This window comes from Podarcis bocagei (assembly GCF_964188305.1).
Source record: "Podarcis bocagei genome assembly, chromosome: 1".
Classification (NCBI taxonomy): domain Eukaryota; kingdom Metazoa; phylum Chordata; class Lepidosauria; order Squamata; family Lacertidae; genus Podarcis; species Podarcis bocagei.
In genome coordinates, this window is record NC_138125.1 from 36,604,244 (window position 1) to 36,619,671 (window position 15,428).

General features: G+C 40.9%; 1 protein-coding gene and 1 long non-coding RNA gene across 13 annotated transcripts in view; both read right to left on the bottom strand.

The window, feature by feature from the left end:
* The window catches only part of NPAS3 (neuronal PAS domain protein 3), a 637,639-nt gene that overhangs the window by 577,592 nt on the left and 44,619 nt on the right, over nucleotides 1-15,428 (bottom strand). The window lies entirely within an intron of this gene.
* Nucleotides 1-15,428, bottom strand: part of LOC308596345 — a 31,763-nt gene that overhangs the window by 10,049 nt on the left and 6,286 nt on the right. The window contains exon 1 of one of the 2 annotated variants that reach the window (XR_014012472.1): nucleotides 874-1,197. The exons of the other annotated variant lie outside the window; for it this stretch is intronic. This is a non-coding gene — a long non-coding RNA (uncharacterized lncRNA). Of the gene's footprint in view, nucleotides 1-873; nucleotides 1,198-15,428 lie in introns of those variants that run through there. 2 annotated transcript variants of the gene reach the window in all.

The window sequence follows — 15,428 nt, forward strand, 5'->3', positions numbered from 1 at the left end:
CGCATATATATATATATATATATATATATATATATATATGAAATGCTGGTGATTTTCATGTCCAGATACATTATGGGCATCATAGAGTGCACTTTGTAGAAGAATGCCCTGTGCTTCATTGGTATAAACAATAAAGCTGAGAAGAATTCACAACCATACTTTAAAACATACGAAAGTTAAAATACTAAAACAGATTAAAATTACTTTAACTTTCTAAGCATCGGGGTAGGATTATCGAAACAAGAATGTTTTTAGCAGGTGCCAAAAAAAGTACAGTGGTACCTAGGGTTACATACGCTTCAGGTTACATACGCTTCAGGTTACAGACTCTGCTACCCCAGAAATAGTACCTCGGGTTAAGAACTTTGCTTCAGGATGAGAACAGAAATCGTGCTCTGGCAGCGCGGCAGCAGCAGGAGGCCCCATTAGGTAAAGTGGTGCTTCAGGTTAGTTTCAGGTTAAGAACGGACCTCCCGAACGGATTAAGTATATAACCAGAGGTACCACTATACCGTGAAGATGCCTGCTTGATCTGAATAGGCAGGGGGTTTCAAAAGGAGCCTAGGTACACCTTTGGTAACATAGATGTTTTCTGGCATGATTTTTGCCTGTGTAGCCAGAGAAAAAGAGCATGATTGAGATGGCTGGAGATATGCCACTCCCATAACGCCTTCATTTCTCTGACGCATCCACAGAAATGGCAGAACTCCATGCCAGCCCTGGCTTGTTACCAGGGCCACTTCAGGACATTTGTTCTCTGAGGTGAGGAACCCAATGGCTCTTCCCCTCATCCCCTATACAGTACAAAGTCAACCAGACTCACAGCAGAATCTTATTTTGATCCTGACGATGGGACAACATTCTCCACTTTACCTGAGGGTGGCAGGTTAGCCTAGGGGACACATGGCAGGCCGCATGGTATACACATTTCTTTCTACTCTCTGCTCCTCAGCATTTGTTGCCTGAGGTGCCTGCCTAACTTTGCCTTGGCAAACTGCTAAATTGTGTTCATAAAGGTGCTATGAAGGTCTTGTATCAAATTTGCTTGCGGTAAGAAGATGGGAGGGGCATTTAACGCTAGAAAACACAGAATCAAAATTCAAAATAATCTTGACAGGTTGGGATGGGCTGAAACTACCAATATGATATTCAGCAGAGATGAGCATAAAGTCCTGCATTTTGGTATTAAGAATCAAATGTACAAATTTAGGAATAGGGGAGTTTTGGCTTGGCAACAGTACAGTGGTACCTCGGGTTACATGCGCTTCAGGTTACAGACTCTGCTATCCCAGAAATAGTACCTCGGGTTAAGAACTTTGCTTCAGGATGAGAACAGAAATTGTGCTCTGGCGGCGTGGCAGCAGCAGGAGGCCCCATTAGCTAAAGTGGTACCTCAGGTTAAAAACAGTTTCAGGTTAAGAATGGACCTCCAGAACGAATTAAGTTCTTAACCCAAGGTACCACTGTTAAGCGAAAAGAACCAGGAGTCTTAGTTGATCATAAACTGCACACAAACCAGCATCACAATTGGGCTGTTTAGAAGCTAGTGTGATCTTAGGCCACATTAACAGAAGCATAATATCCAGAGAAATAATAGTTCCACGCTATTTTGAACCTATCAGGCCGCATCTGGATTACTCTGTCCCGTTCTGAATACCACATTTTAAGAACGACATTGACAAATTGAGTATATCTAGAGCACGCCTCTGGAAACCAAGTCCTACAAGGAAAGTTTTTAGCTCGAAGATTAAATTGGGACGTGATAGTAGCTTTCGCCACACACAATATGGAGTAGACCTGTTCTCTGTTGTTTCAGAAGGTAGGACTTTCAGGAAAGTAGATTTTTCTTAAGTGTAAGAGCTGTTCAACCTTGGAGCCAACTGCCTTGGCAGGTATTGGAACCTCTTTGCTAACCAGTCATTTGCCAAGGATGCTGTAGTTTCATTCTGCATTGTAGATCCTTCCTCTGAGCAGAGTGGAGAGGTGCAAATTTTGCCATCCCTTGGGCCTGCACCCTTGGTATTGCACGCTGTATGGCAGTGAAGGTTTCCACTGGTATAGCTCCATCTCCGCCAGCAGAACAACACTCATGTTGCTTCCCAACGCCCCTCAGCCAGATTTACTGCAGGGTTATACTTGCCTCCCAAATTCTCCTTAAAATTAGGAAAATAAAATTCTAAAAAAGCTTTGAAAACATTATGTTACTAGTGCTAACTCCCACCACATATTTATGTTTTTCTCAGAAATTTTTTTCCTGATTCTAAAGTCTACCAAAAAGATATACTGCACGTGATATATACCTCCAGGATCATAATCTTATGTTATAGCAAAATATTTCACTAGATAAGCATACACAGGAAAAAGTAAAAAATATTTGGTTTACCTCGTTACTATTAAAATATTATTATTAAATAGTTGTTTGCCTATTGGAACACAACTGATTAATTTTCATGTTGTTTACAGGTATATTGTTCCCTAAACATCACAGATTATTAGAAAGTTTAAGACCAAGCTCACTGGAAACAAAAAAAGCTCCAAGTGATCTGTTGGCACCATCTTAGAGCTCTTATGATGATTTCTGTATGGCTTGGGCCAAATAATTGCATATTATAAGCAGGATTGCTCAGCTGGTTGTCAGACAGGTCATATTGATTTGTAGGGTCATATTGATTTTTTAATAATACATCTGCCAAGTCAGACTTTCTAAACAAGGGAGGAAAGGACTTTGCTTTAGAACCAGTTTGTCAGGCCCATGAGAGGAGGCGGGTGTGTGTGCAAAAAGCCTTCCCCAAATTTACAGGTATTTGCACAGTGGGCCAATTCTAAAGACAGAAGAAGGGTTTCACAACATACCGTATTTTTCGCCCCATAGGACGCACCGCCCCATAGGATGCACCTAGTTTTTTTGGGGGGAAATAAAGGGGAAAAAATGTATTTCCCCCCCAGGCGCGGGGCTGGTGCGGGGGAAGCCTGAGCTTCCCCCGACCCCAGCCCCCAGAACAGGCTACTGCCTGCAAGCCTTGTGAGCCCGGCGGGACCTACCACCGGGCGTGCAAGGCTTGCGGACACCTTCCCGAAGCACGGGGCGTCCTCCGGAGGGGTCGGTGTGCACCGATGCCTCTCGCTCTCCAGGCTTCAGCGAAAGCCTGCATTCGCCCCATAGGACGCACACACATTTCCCCTTCATTTTTGGAGGGGAAAAAGTGCGTCCTATAGGGCGAAAAATACGGTACATATTGCAAGGAGCAACAGAAAAGAAAAAAGCAAGAGAAAGACTTAACAAGCCTATTCTCAAATCCCACTTGCTGAGCCAGATCTCTTCTCTTCTAAAGCACCTTGCACAGAAGGGGAAAATAAATACACAAAAAGCGGTGCTTTTAAAAAACGTATTTATAAAACAGATTAACTGTTCAATAAAAAAAATAAAGTAGTAACAATATAAAGTAACTGTCAATAATAGACAGATAAAATCAGAAAACAAAAAGCATATTCAATTACTTATATGGAAAGCATTTTTTAATAAACACCTTTAGCCGGCATCTAAAACAGTATAGTGAGAGTCCCTGCCTAATGTTAATGGGATACAGCTTCTTATCTTCCACCTGTTCTGCCATTGAGGACTTCTTGGATCATTCTTTGTCTAGCTCCTCCCCCTTGACCTGCACGCACTGAAAGACTGACAACCCTAACAGACACATAACAATTTTTGTAAAAGTGCAAGCTCTGTAGATCGATGCCAACGGGACTCCACCAGCTAAGGGGTAAGAGGCAAGGGGAGGCAGAGTTGGTGGAACAATAGGAAGGAAAAGATCTTAGTTGGAATCTTATGCTTCCTCAAGGGGGTGGTTATGCCTATATATACCAAAAGAGGTGGTATTTATAAAAACACTACCTATGATAGCAATATTTATAGAACACAGCATCTCCTGGAAAACCTCAACAAAGACTGGGAGCAGGGTTACTGGTTTGTTTGTATTTTTATGTTGTGTGCCGCCCTGTGACCTTAAGATATACAAATGTAATAAATAATAATAATAAAATAACTATAACTGAACATTATCTTAATCATGTGTTAATCAAACAGTAACAATATTGAAACTCTTAAGGCATTGCACTTCCGCACTAGAACACTGTGACTATCATCTCACCACACGATTAACTCAACACCATCTTACAGCACCTCCTTCAAACACGCTAAGGACAGTTGCCAGCTGTGAAGATTTCTGTAAGGCGGAAGCTCATCATGATAATCTGAGCAGTGCTGGCTTTGATCCGGATGTGGTTCCAGTGGAGTAGATATGGAATCTGCACTGTTTTCATCAACAGAAACTTTAATCCTTGTAGGGAACTTACTAGCACCATATGGAATTATATTATGCGGGGCTTTGTATTAGTTCCCCTTGCATTTTGCACCCTTTTATACGACGTTATTAGTACACCTATTTAATATTCAGCCATGTTTTATTGTTCACTGGCTTATGTCAGACAGATTTGGGGTGGGGCTGGGGCTGCCTTCAATGACAAGTATCCCACATAGGATACCTACCTGAAAACCGGTAAGTAGTTTTGGCTAAACACTTATAGTATTCTCCACCCACCCCCACCCCCCGTAACCATTTATAGATTTCTCTCCTGAATCTTTTTCTCAAGTACTTTTTTGTACCACCTCTTTTTATATATTTTTCTTCCTGTTAGATCATTCCTGTTTCTCATCTCTCTGAAGGAGACAGGCTGAGAAGGAACCATCCTACAGAGACTGTCCTCTGCGTCCACTGTTATGTGTGGCGAGACAAGCATAGCCATGAAAAGGGATTTCTCCATTATGGGACCTGGTAACTAAAGTTTTAAATTCTTTGTTTTTTTCCATTTTTTAATTATCTGTATTATGTTTTATATTCTATTTCTGTACACTGCTCAGTTTATTTGTAGAATGGTTGATAAGTTCTTATACAAGCAAGCAAGAAAAGAAACAAACAAACAGTATCTGGAATGCTCTCCACAGGGAAGTTCACCTGGCACCTACTCTGATGTGTTTTCAGCAGGAAGTCACCGGAACTTGGTTCTGGTATGTCACTGCCCTTTTAAGAGAACAAGGGACGCATTCATGGTGAGTTTCGGCACCTCTTTTTCTAGACAAATAGAACTGGTTTTCGGTGCCAAGCAAAAATATTAGTAGGATAGTAACGCTTTTTAAGCACTATTTCAAAAATCTTGGGCTAGAACAGTCAGAGGGAAGATAGGGAAGAGCACCATTAATAATAATAATAATAATAATAATAATAATAATAATAATAATAATAATAATTTATATCCCTCCCATCTGTGCAGCTCCCAATAGAATATTAAAAACACAATAAAACATCAAACATTAAAAACAATAAACAATGCTGCCTTCAGATGTCTTTTAAAAGTCAGGTAGTAGTTTACTTCCTTGACATCTGATGGGAGGGCGTTCCACAGGGAGGGCGCCACCACTGAGAAGGCCCTCTGCCTGGTTCCCTGTAGCTTCACTTCTTGCTATGAGGGAACCACCAGAAGGCCCTCAGAGCTGGACCTCAGTGTCCGGGCTGAACAATGGGGGTGGAGATGCTCCTTCAGATATACAGCGCTGAGGCCATTTAGGGCTTTAAAGGTCAGCACCATCACTTTGAATTGTAGGTAGCCAATAGCTCCTTGTGCAGTTTGTACAGCTATATCGTGCCCTGTGGTGCACACTCTACTCCTTCACATATGGTGCTTTTGATCACAGTATTTTGCTGACTTTCTTCATGGGCTTAGCGGAAAACATTCATTATCCTGATACAAATACTGGTTAATTTTTACTATATGCTTCAATTGTTTCAGCGCTGGGTGTGATATATGCTTTGATTTTCCTGAAAAGTCAACGTTATTTATGCTTCCATACTTTGGAAAACAATTACTGTTTAGGGCAAAGAATCTCTGAAGTGTGCATGTAGCAAATTCTGTGGCCAAATTAAAAAGACACAGTAGATGATCTTGAGGGCTTTTTAAGTGCTTTTAAATTAAGAAGAAACTTACATGTTCTGAAAGAAATATTACCAAATTTTAAGAGAGAACAATGCATTGAGACCCAGATCTTGCAATATGTTGTCACTTAATAGAAACATACTTGAATTCTGGTCATTTCCCTCCTCCCCAAATGATACGTACAAAGAGAAACAAATACTGTATAACAGTAAATGCAAAGTGGATGCAAGTAGATAGATATATGTTCTACAAATTTCTCGCAGCACCATCTCATAGGTCAAAACAAGGTCAATCCCCTATCAGACAGGGATCCTTCATTTCAGCCTGGAATACTTGACAAAATATCCCTTTCAAACCAAATGCCACAATATACTGGGTATCTTACTATAGTCCCTTGTTTCTTCTGGTAAGGAAAAGAATAACTCCAATCTTTTCTCAGCTGCTACAAAGCTTATACAGAGGAAATCCTACTAGGATTTCTTTTAAACTAGAATAACTCACTGAAATATTCAGGGGAAAGAGCTCATGATAACGCTATATTCCTTTCTGAAAGCTTCATTTAGACAACTGCTAGCAGATCCCTTCATGGGCACAGCAAAATCTTAAACTGTCTCTATTTGACTCTGCTTGCCTAAGGCATTAAGTTCAATCCACCATGTCGCACCTCAGTAACTCGACACAGACTAGAAAATTCTTACAGTCAGCTTCCCCAAGGGATTTGTTAAGTTTCACATGCATTTAGTTGTGCAGTTGGCCTGCTCAAATTGATAAACTTGTTGCTCACTGCTTTCTGCTGTACTCCCCCCCCCCCTTTATCACCAAGACAATAAATATGGTGAGGGAAAAGCTGTTACTGTGTTTGAAAAAGGCTCATTCAATTAAAAATTATTGCACAAGCATCACTGTTTCTTCCTCCATTCAAGACGGGGCAATTTATTTTGTATTTGCGACAAAAATACTACTACATTTATGAGCCCAGCAAAGTGAATGGGTGAAACAGAGAGAATGGATTAATGAGTGAATGAACGAATAATAAAGGAAAAGTGCATCAGACAGATTTTTGAGAAGAGGGAATTCCTGTTTTTGTTAGTTTTTTACAATAGCTCTCCAGCTAATGAAATACTGAATGTTCTGGGGTATCTAAACAGGCTGGCAATTTCTAGAGCACTGTGGAAAGACATGAAAGCCTCTCACATTAGGTTTGTCTTAACATTATCTCAGGGGAAAACTACATTATATTTAAATATACAGAACTGCATCTCAGATGGGTATTTATTTCTGTTTTTTACTTAAAATAAGGGAAAGCAACGTGGATTAGGACTTAATTAATTAATTAATTTTTATAATGAATGATTTTAGAATGTTGTTTATGTTGTACTTTTGTACTGTTTTATTGTTGTTAGCCGCCCTGAGCCCGGCTTCGGCTGGGGAGGGCGGGATATAAATAAAATTTATTATTATTATTATTAATTATACGAAGAGGTTTGAGCATTCCCTAACCACAGTGATCCCACCAAGAAAAAACCCACTCACATTGGTGCCAACGGGAGTTTTTCATTTTTCCCCCTTTTACTATTTGACACTTGGGGTGCTTTTATGGGGGAGAATCACTGTAGTCGCAGCCTCAGTTGGCAACCCCATGCTTACTTTTATTGGATTCTTTTAAAATCTCATGCAGGTCTATACACAATTTATTTAAATGCAGCATATAGCTATTCAGTCAACAGCTGCACCCCACTGGTCTAGGGAACAGAGTTCCTGCTTAGTACCTTCTTGCACACTGTTTCTTCTCACAATATAGAAAAGTTAAAACAAAGTGCAGCTATAATTCAGGGAAATGACACTGAGCCAACAAATGCATACATACAAAGCTGGTTCTGATATATTGCATAGTTTGGCACTCAGACGTTCCACTGAATTCATTGGGTTCACTCCCCTGAAAGTGTGTATAGGATTGCAACCTTCATTTGGAAGCAAGCGGGGGGGGGGGAGTAATGTGAGAAAGTGTAACATGCACAGCAAAGTGGGGGGAGTTAATTTTCTATTTCAAACATTTTTGGGTGATTGTCTTAACTTGCTCCGATCAGATATATACCAATAAAAAATGAGGGGTTGGCATTTAGAGACTGCAACCCAGCTCTCAAGGCAGCTGCAAAGAAAAGCAAACAGGCTCTGGTATCGACAACCACCAATTATTTATTTATTATTTATATCTCTATCCTTATCCCATCTCCCACTCAAAATATGGCCCCCTATGTAACACCACTTAATCCGTTTGATTTAAGTTGCCCATCGCTCTTACAGATTTGAAAGGCGGGCACACATTTCCCTTTCTCTTTCATTTCCAATCCCTTTGACTTCAAGATAATTACAGCAAGGCTCAAGTAAAAGATATTGAGGATTTGGGTAATAATAGGGCCATATCTTGGGAGAAGTGCACAGGCTATATAGATTCATTTTCAGTAAAGGCACTACCACCAACCATTTAAGCTAAGCCATCAAAGATATCCATGCTTTCAACTCTTCATTTCCTTCATGCAGATAATGACGTTACCAAGTTAAAAGAAATAATCCAACTTTTGCTCACAAATGTAGGTCTTCTCTAAGAGCTAAGCAACTGCAGCACTAGAAGTTCACTCACCACTGCCTGAAAAACCAATAAATGTGAATTATCCAAAGGAAGTTACCGTATTTTTTGCCCTATAAGACGCACTTTTTCCCCTCCAAAAATGAAGGGGAAATGTGGGTGCGTCTTATGGGGCGAATGCAGGCTTTCACTGAAGCCTGGAGAGCGAGAGGGGTTGGTGCGCACCGACCCCTCTCGCTCTCCAGGCTTCAGGAGAGCCCCAGCGCCAGCCCCACAAGGTCGGGGGACAGAGGGAGGCGGAACGCCGCCATCCCGCTGTCTCCCGAAGTGGTTTGGAGGCTGACGGCGGGGAGAAGAGCGCTTCTCCCTGCTGCCTGCCCCACCACTCCGGGGACAGCAAGGGGACGCAGAGCGTCTCCTTGCTGTCCCCGGACCTGATCGCAAGGCGGGTGGCGGGGAGAAGAGCGCTTCTCCCCGCTGCCTGCCCCACCACTCCGGGGACAGCAGGGAGACGCGCTGCATCTCCCTGCTCTCCCCGGACCTGATCTCCAGGTGGGCGGGGGGGGAGAAGAGCGCTTCTCTCCGCTGCCTGCCCCACCACTCCGGGGACAGCAGGGAGACGCAGCGCGTCTCCCTGCTGTCCCCGGACCTGATCGCAAGGCGGGCGGGGGGGGAGAAGAGCGCTTCTCCCCGCTGCCTGTCCCACAAGCGCCTGGGGGGGGGGAAATAATTTTTTTCCCTTTATTTCCCCCCAAAAAACTTGATGCGTCCTATGGGCCGGTGCGTCCTATGGGGCGAAAAATACGGTATCTCTCACATTGAATGTATTTTCCCCATTCAAAGCCCAAAACACTTAGTCAGACGTGTTACGAACAAAGTACATGCTACTTAAATAGTGAAATCCTCTAAGAGACACATTCTATTACACATTGCAAGGCTAATAAATGCTTCATGTAAATTGTGAAGAGGTAGGCAAACTATGCCAGAGCTGGTGTTTCAAAACATTCCAATTCTGACTTTCCAATACATTTCAAATAGCTCTGTCAATGTTTGCTCTTCAAACATGAGAACCTTTATTTTATGACAAGGAAATTCTCAAACACTGGCTGGAAGTGTTCCAAGTCCATTGTTTCACAATGCAGTTAAGACACACTGCTAACTTTCCAAGACCCTCCAACTATGTTTGTAAGTAAGAGTCTTTTAAATGTGTTCCTATGTAATATATAAAGGCTGTATGCAGTGCAGTTGTTTTAAGACTTTTATTAGATGTGCAGTAAGACCTGCACCAGCAGCTGATACTTGCAGGAGGCTGAGGAAAAGACTGGCCATGGTTGCCCTCCCCAACATCTGCCTTTTCCTGCTGCCAGCCTCCTCTAGAGTTAAGGATAATGGGAGCTGGCTTTATGTCATCTAGCCTGCTAAGCGTGCTCCTCCCCTCTGAACTGTATTTAAGCCAGGCTCGTTGGCATGCAAATGCACCAGTATCAGAAACTTTATTATCAGTTAACGATTGCTTTGTTTTTTATCTATGTACTTAATTTTTTGTAATACTGAATTTATTCTGTGTTTGTTAAATTGCTGATTTTTTTGTCATTTCTGAATTCAACTGACATGCTCCGTATTTTGTATAGTTGTATTCTAAGGTTTTGCAGTAAGTCACTTTGGACACAGCCCATTGTGGAAAAGCAGCATGTAAGTAAACCTAAGCAATAATTAATCAATCAAATAATCAATCAACAATAATTAATCAATCAAAATAGAGAAAAACAAAGTCGAAAAATAAACTTAGAAATAACATTAAAACATACATTATAATTGCTTATCAACTTTCAGACAACCAAGTATGATTAGGATAATGTTAGAAGACAAATTTTGATCATAGCACAAGGCATGGTTTTCTTATTAATTTGCCCATAATATTTCTATATTTCTGTTGATTGGATATATTTTTGTAACAAAACATTTTAGCGGCCAATAGCAACTAATTAGTATGCATATTTAAGAAATATGATAAACACAATCTGGAAAACTTGAGTTAAATTAATGATTTAAACCAAGTATCTTCATGTGGAGACTAAAAATAATGATTTAGATCACATTGACTAGAATAAATCCACTCTGTGCAGTCACCTTGATTAAAATTTATCAACACAATAAAAAGCATAACAATGATTAAAATTTAGTGTTTGACTTAAAAATTTGGCAGCTTGAAACAACTTCACGTTTGTGTGTTAACACACATTTTGGGACAAGATTTGAATGAATGCAAGATTCACGTTGCATGTTTCTCAGTTGTGCTTTCTGCATCCGTCAAGTACCGGCAGGCTCATGGCCATAAATCACTGGGGAAGAGAAGGAGGGTGTGTTTCAAAAGCAACAGACATGCAAATTACAAGTTAAAAATTATGTACATCAGTACCACTGAAGCAAATTTGTTACTTTTGCTTAATGTAATTGAGGATGCGTGTTCTACTCTGATCTATTCCACTTCCTGCAGAAATCCAGTGGTTATTGGCAAAGAGCAAAGCATTATCAGCAAGAGAAATATCTGAATGTATATAGGATGTGTGGCTGGGGAATTATGACTTAAGACCATGAGGGGCGAACTAGCAACCATTCAGGTTAACGAACCTTGAATGCAGTACCACAACATAGCAGGAGAGAAATTTTGTTTTAATTAAAGCTAAGATTCACAGGAAGGCACACTCTAAATGAAATGCTAGATTGTTTAAGGAACCTTGAGCATGTGAATGTAGAGATGAGCAATCCTGCTTAAATGCAACTTAAATGGACATATTACTAGTGTAGAAAAGGCATTACATCTATGCTACACTTTTTCTCTGTCATAACATTAAAAAAAATGTAAATATTATGTAGTTTTGTGCTTCTGTCCTTTCATTTTTTTATTTTTTCCACTTATGAATGATAGCCTGTTTTATCAATTAAATCAGCCATAAGAGAAGAAACCTGGAAAAGTTTTAAGAATGTAATGCAATTCCTCCCCTTTTTGTATTGTTAATTTTAATTATGCATTGTAGAAATAAATAGCTAAGTGGCAAGAAAGGTACCAGCAGGCAGCCAGCAAGAAGGCAGAGCAGCAGGAGGGGGAACAACACTTGCACACCTGCTCTGCACACTTTAAATAAATAAGGCAGTCAAGAAAATTTGGCAATTTCTGAATGACATTCACTTTCTGGAGTTTACCTATTTTTTAAGGAAGGACACAAAAAAAAAGAGGAAAGGAAATGATTGCACAAAAATTGTGAGATTTCCTGGGAACTGATTGCTTTTGAATATCTGACCACTTAATTTAAGTCACTTGCACAGAAGCAGAGACTTTCTGAAAATGTGGTGCTTTGCTACTCGAGCATTAAAGGATTAAGATGTTCCCCCTCCTCTTTTTTGGAAGCCTAATTTTAAAGGGATGTTTAGTCAGATTAGGCCATGGCATACTGAGTGTGTGTGTGTGTGTGTGTGTGTGTGTGTGTGTGTGTAATTTTGTGGACGTTAGACATTTATAAAGATTGGTTCTTTCTCTCATTTGCTTCACTTTGTTCTTGTAAGTCAAACCGATACGTGCAATTTATTAAAAATAGCATGTGTCAAAGGTATTTTGTTATGTTCAGACCAAATGGGATTGGGGCTGGGGTAAGGGCTAGAAGTATCACTGCCACAGAAATCTGGGTTACTGAAATAAAGGAAAAGTGGTTCTTCAGGAGTGGTCCTGTAGGAGATACTTGTTGCAGGCATATTTCATGTGTTTCAACAGGTTAACTTGTATGAACTTCTTAAAATAAGTCACTCTTACGAACGTAATGCACAACTTAGAAATCAAAGAGCGTTTTGTTGGTAAAGAATAATCAAAATGCTTGGCCAAATTGACAAGGCAAGCATCTTCGGGAACAGTCCTAAATTAAAAGGAAGAAGCCTATTTCAATTCCTTGTCTGTGAGGTAAAGAACTAATAGCTTCAAACTGAATATGAATACAGTCATATCTTGAAAGTCAAACAGCTTAGTTCCTGAATGTTTTGGCTCCCGAATGTCACAAACCCGGAAATGACTGTTCCAGTTTACAAACTATTTTTGGAAGCTGAACGTCTGACTAGGCTTCTGATTGGCTGCAGGAGCTTCCTGCAGCCAATCAGAAGCCACACTTCGGTTTTTGAACTTTTTGGAAGTTGAACTGACTTCCGGAAGGGATTCAGTTCGACTTCCAAGGTACGACTGTACAACTTTGATAGGAAATATGAAAAAGGTTTATAAATAGTACACCTGCAAAATTCCAGAACAGTCTCTCTGCAGCAGATTGTGATATCAAGGAATCTCTTAAATATAAGTCAGCTAGAAAATTCATCCCTTCCACTGCAGCATCCCACAACACAATGTAAACCATTCAGGAAGGCCATTTAAGCCTCTAAAAGGGCTTTTTGGGAGTACAGGGGCCTATGGTTGAGAAGGAAAGATTAACTGCACAAGTGGCCTTCAGCTCACACAACCCTTGTATCTAACCCAGTATTATTGTAAATTAATCATTAATATAAAGCACTTTAAAATTCAATTTCAATATGACAGATGTGACCATGCCCTAACTCTCCAACTGGAATTAATAGGATGCAAAAGTGTTAATTGTGGATCAAGAGCAGACTACATGATACCTTGATCACCATACACATATGCTTTGCACATGAGGAACAGCCATTCCGCACTTTTTCCACAAAAAGCTGAAACTAAATCTGTGTTGTGCAAAGACCCAGACCTGAAAATCTACCATTTGTGCAGATAAGAGAACTGTTTTTTTAAAAATCCAAGGCTGAGGCATATTTTATGTGCTGGACTGATTATAAGGTGCTTTGGCAGACGCAGGTACAGTGAAGCTGGGGTTTGGTGGGTGGGCATTGAACACGCAGTTAACAAATAAAATAAGACACAAGACACCAGTGCTGGGATCAAAGAAGGCCACAACTTTATTGATTACAGATGTACGCAAGTTTTGGTACTGGGTGGACAGCAGGAGTTGACCACGGTCAGGGGTCACCCTACAACGTGCATCATATCTGGGAGTCACACACACACCCCCAAGCAATGGTAGTGGATGCTAAGGACCTTCTGCCCCTGAGTTGGGAGCCTGGAGAGGAAGCACCTCCCCAGGCTCCTCTAAGTGGATAACCCTTTATGGCAGGGCAGGGCCAACACCCTACCCACCTGGATCCAACCCAATGCCTCATCTGCCAGAAAGTTGGGATAATTGCTATGAGGTAGGCAAAACCCACAGATGGGCCCAATTACAGTGGTGCCCCGCAAGACGAATGCCTTGCAAGACGAAAAACCCGCTAGATGAAAGGGTTTTCTGTTTTTGAGCTGCTTCGCAAGACGATTTTCCCTATGGGCTTGCTTTGCAAGACGAAAACGTCTTGCGAGTGTTCCGATTTTTTTACGCTTCCCCCCCTTTTTCTAAGCCGCTAATAGCCTTTTAGCCGCTAATCCGCTAAGCCTTTAATAGCCGCTAAGCCTTTAATAGCCGCTAAACCGCTAATAGCGCTAATCCGCTAATAGGGTTGCTTCGCAAGATGAAAAACCGCTAGACGAAGAGACTCGTGGAACGGATTAATTTCGTCTTGCGAGGCACCACTGTAGTCCTGGCCCCAAATATGGTGACTGATTACATCCTACTAACTGAGCAAGCCTACTAACCACCTTACCCCATTAATGGCGATCATAAAGGGTGGGCGGGGAATTCAATGAAGACTGCCTATCTTCCACTCCATGTGACTGGCTTAAAAAGCCAGGGAGTGGACCATCCCAAAGTCACACCCCTCTGCTTGCTTGTGATTGGCTCTGGAAGCCTTTGAGCATTTCCCAACTTCCAATGCAACAGAAGAGGCCAAGAATGGCCCCTCCTTCCGCACTATAGCTGAGAAGGAGGAAGAAACCCCAGCCCACCATAGCCAAGCCAGAAGCTGAACTCCCTGCAATGCTATGGGCAACGGGTATTCCCAGAGTGACTCAGTTCATACTTAGTGTGAATGAGGAAACAAGCAGGTCTCAGCTGCTTTGCTTCTTCCCAATCATTTTGCTACTGCACTTTGCTAAATTAAACCATGGTTTGGCTTAGAGCTTAATCTGAACTGAGGCTTGTGGTTTGCTCTCCAGACAAATCATGAGCTGCATCAAAGATTTGTGAACTAGGTCTTTCTCTCTTAATGAGGATGTGAGGACAGCGTCTGGTATCTGTGCTATTGTTTATAATGTTTTCCCCGACAGGAGATTAGTTGCATATGAGATATGTTGATCATGGCCAGTCATAGGTAGTTTTCACAAGTTTCTTTCATCTACAGTCCCTAGATTCATAGCCTTTCACATAGCAGATCAACTTACTTACTTAAAGTAGCATTTAATATCACAACAAATACAACAAAAGTCTTCCAAATCACCTTCTCACAAATAGAAAAATGTTGATGAAAACGACTTGTTGCATTTTCTTTCTGAACCTTTGCTTCTAACTTGGTTGTTTTTTTAAAACAACAACATTATTTTAAACCAGCAGTACTGTTAATACACTGCATTGTGGGGAGCATTCCTTTATTCTGATGTCATGCTCAAAGCCTTCCTTCTCAGAAGACTTCTTTTGTACTTACAACCAAGAAGCACCAAAAGAGAATTCAGAACAAGCAGAGTTATAAATGCCCAATTTAGTAAAAAAAATTTTCATTTAGAGAAGACAGTAGAGAGAGAAAGACAACTTTATTTTTTAGATGTGATCAGTTAATATCGTCCAATTAAAAGTAAATACTTCCCTCGAAGTTTAAAAGTATTGTGTTTATTTTCACACATTAGTTGGATTTGAAATTCTTT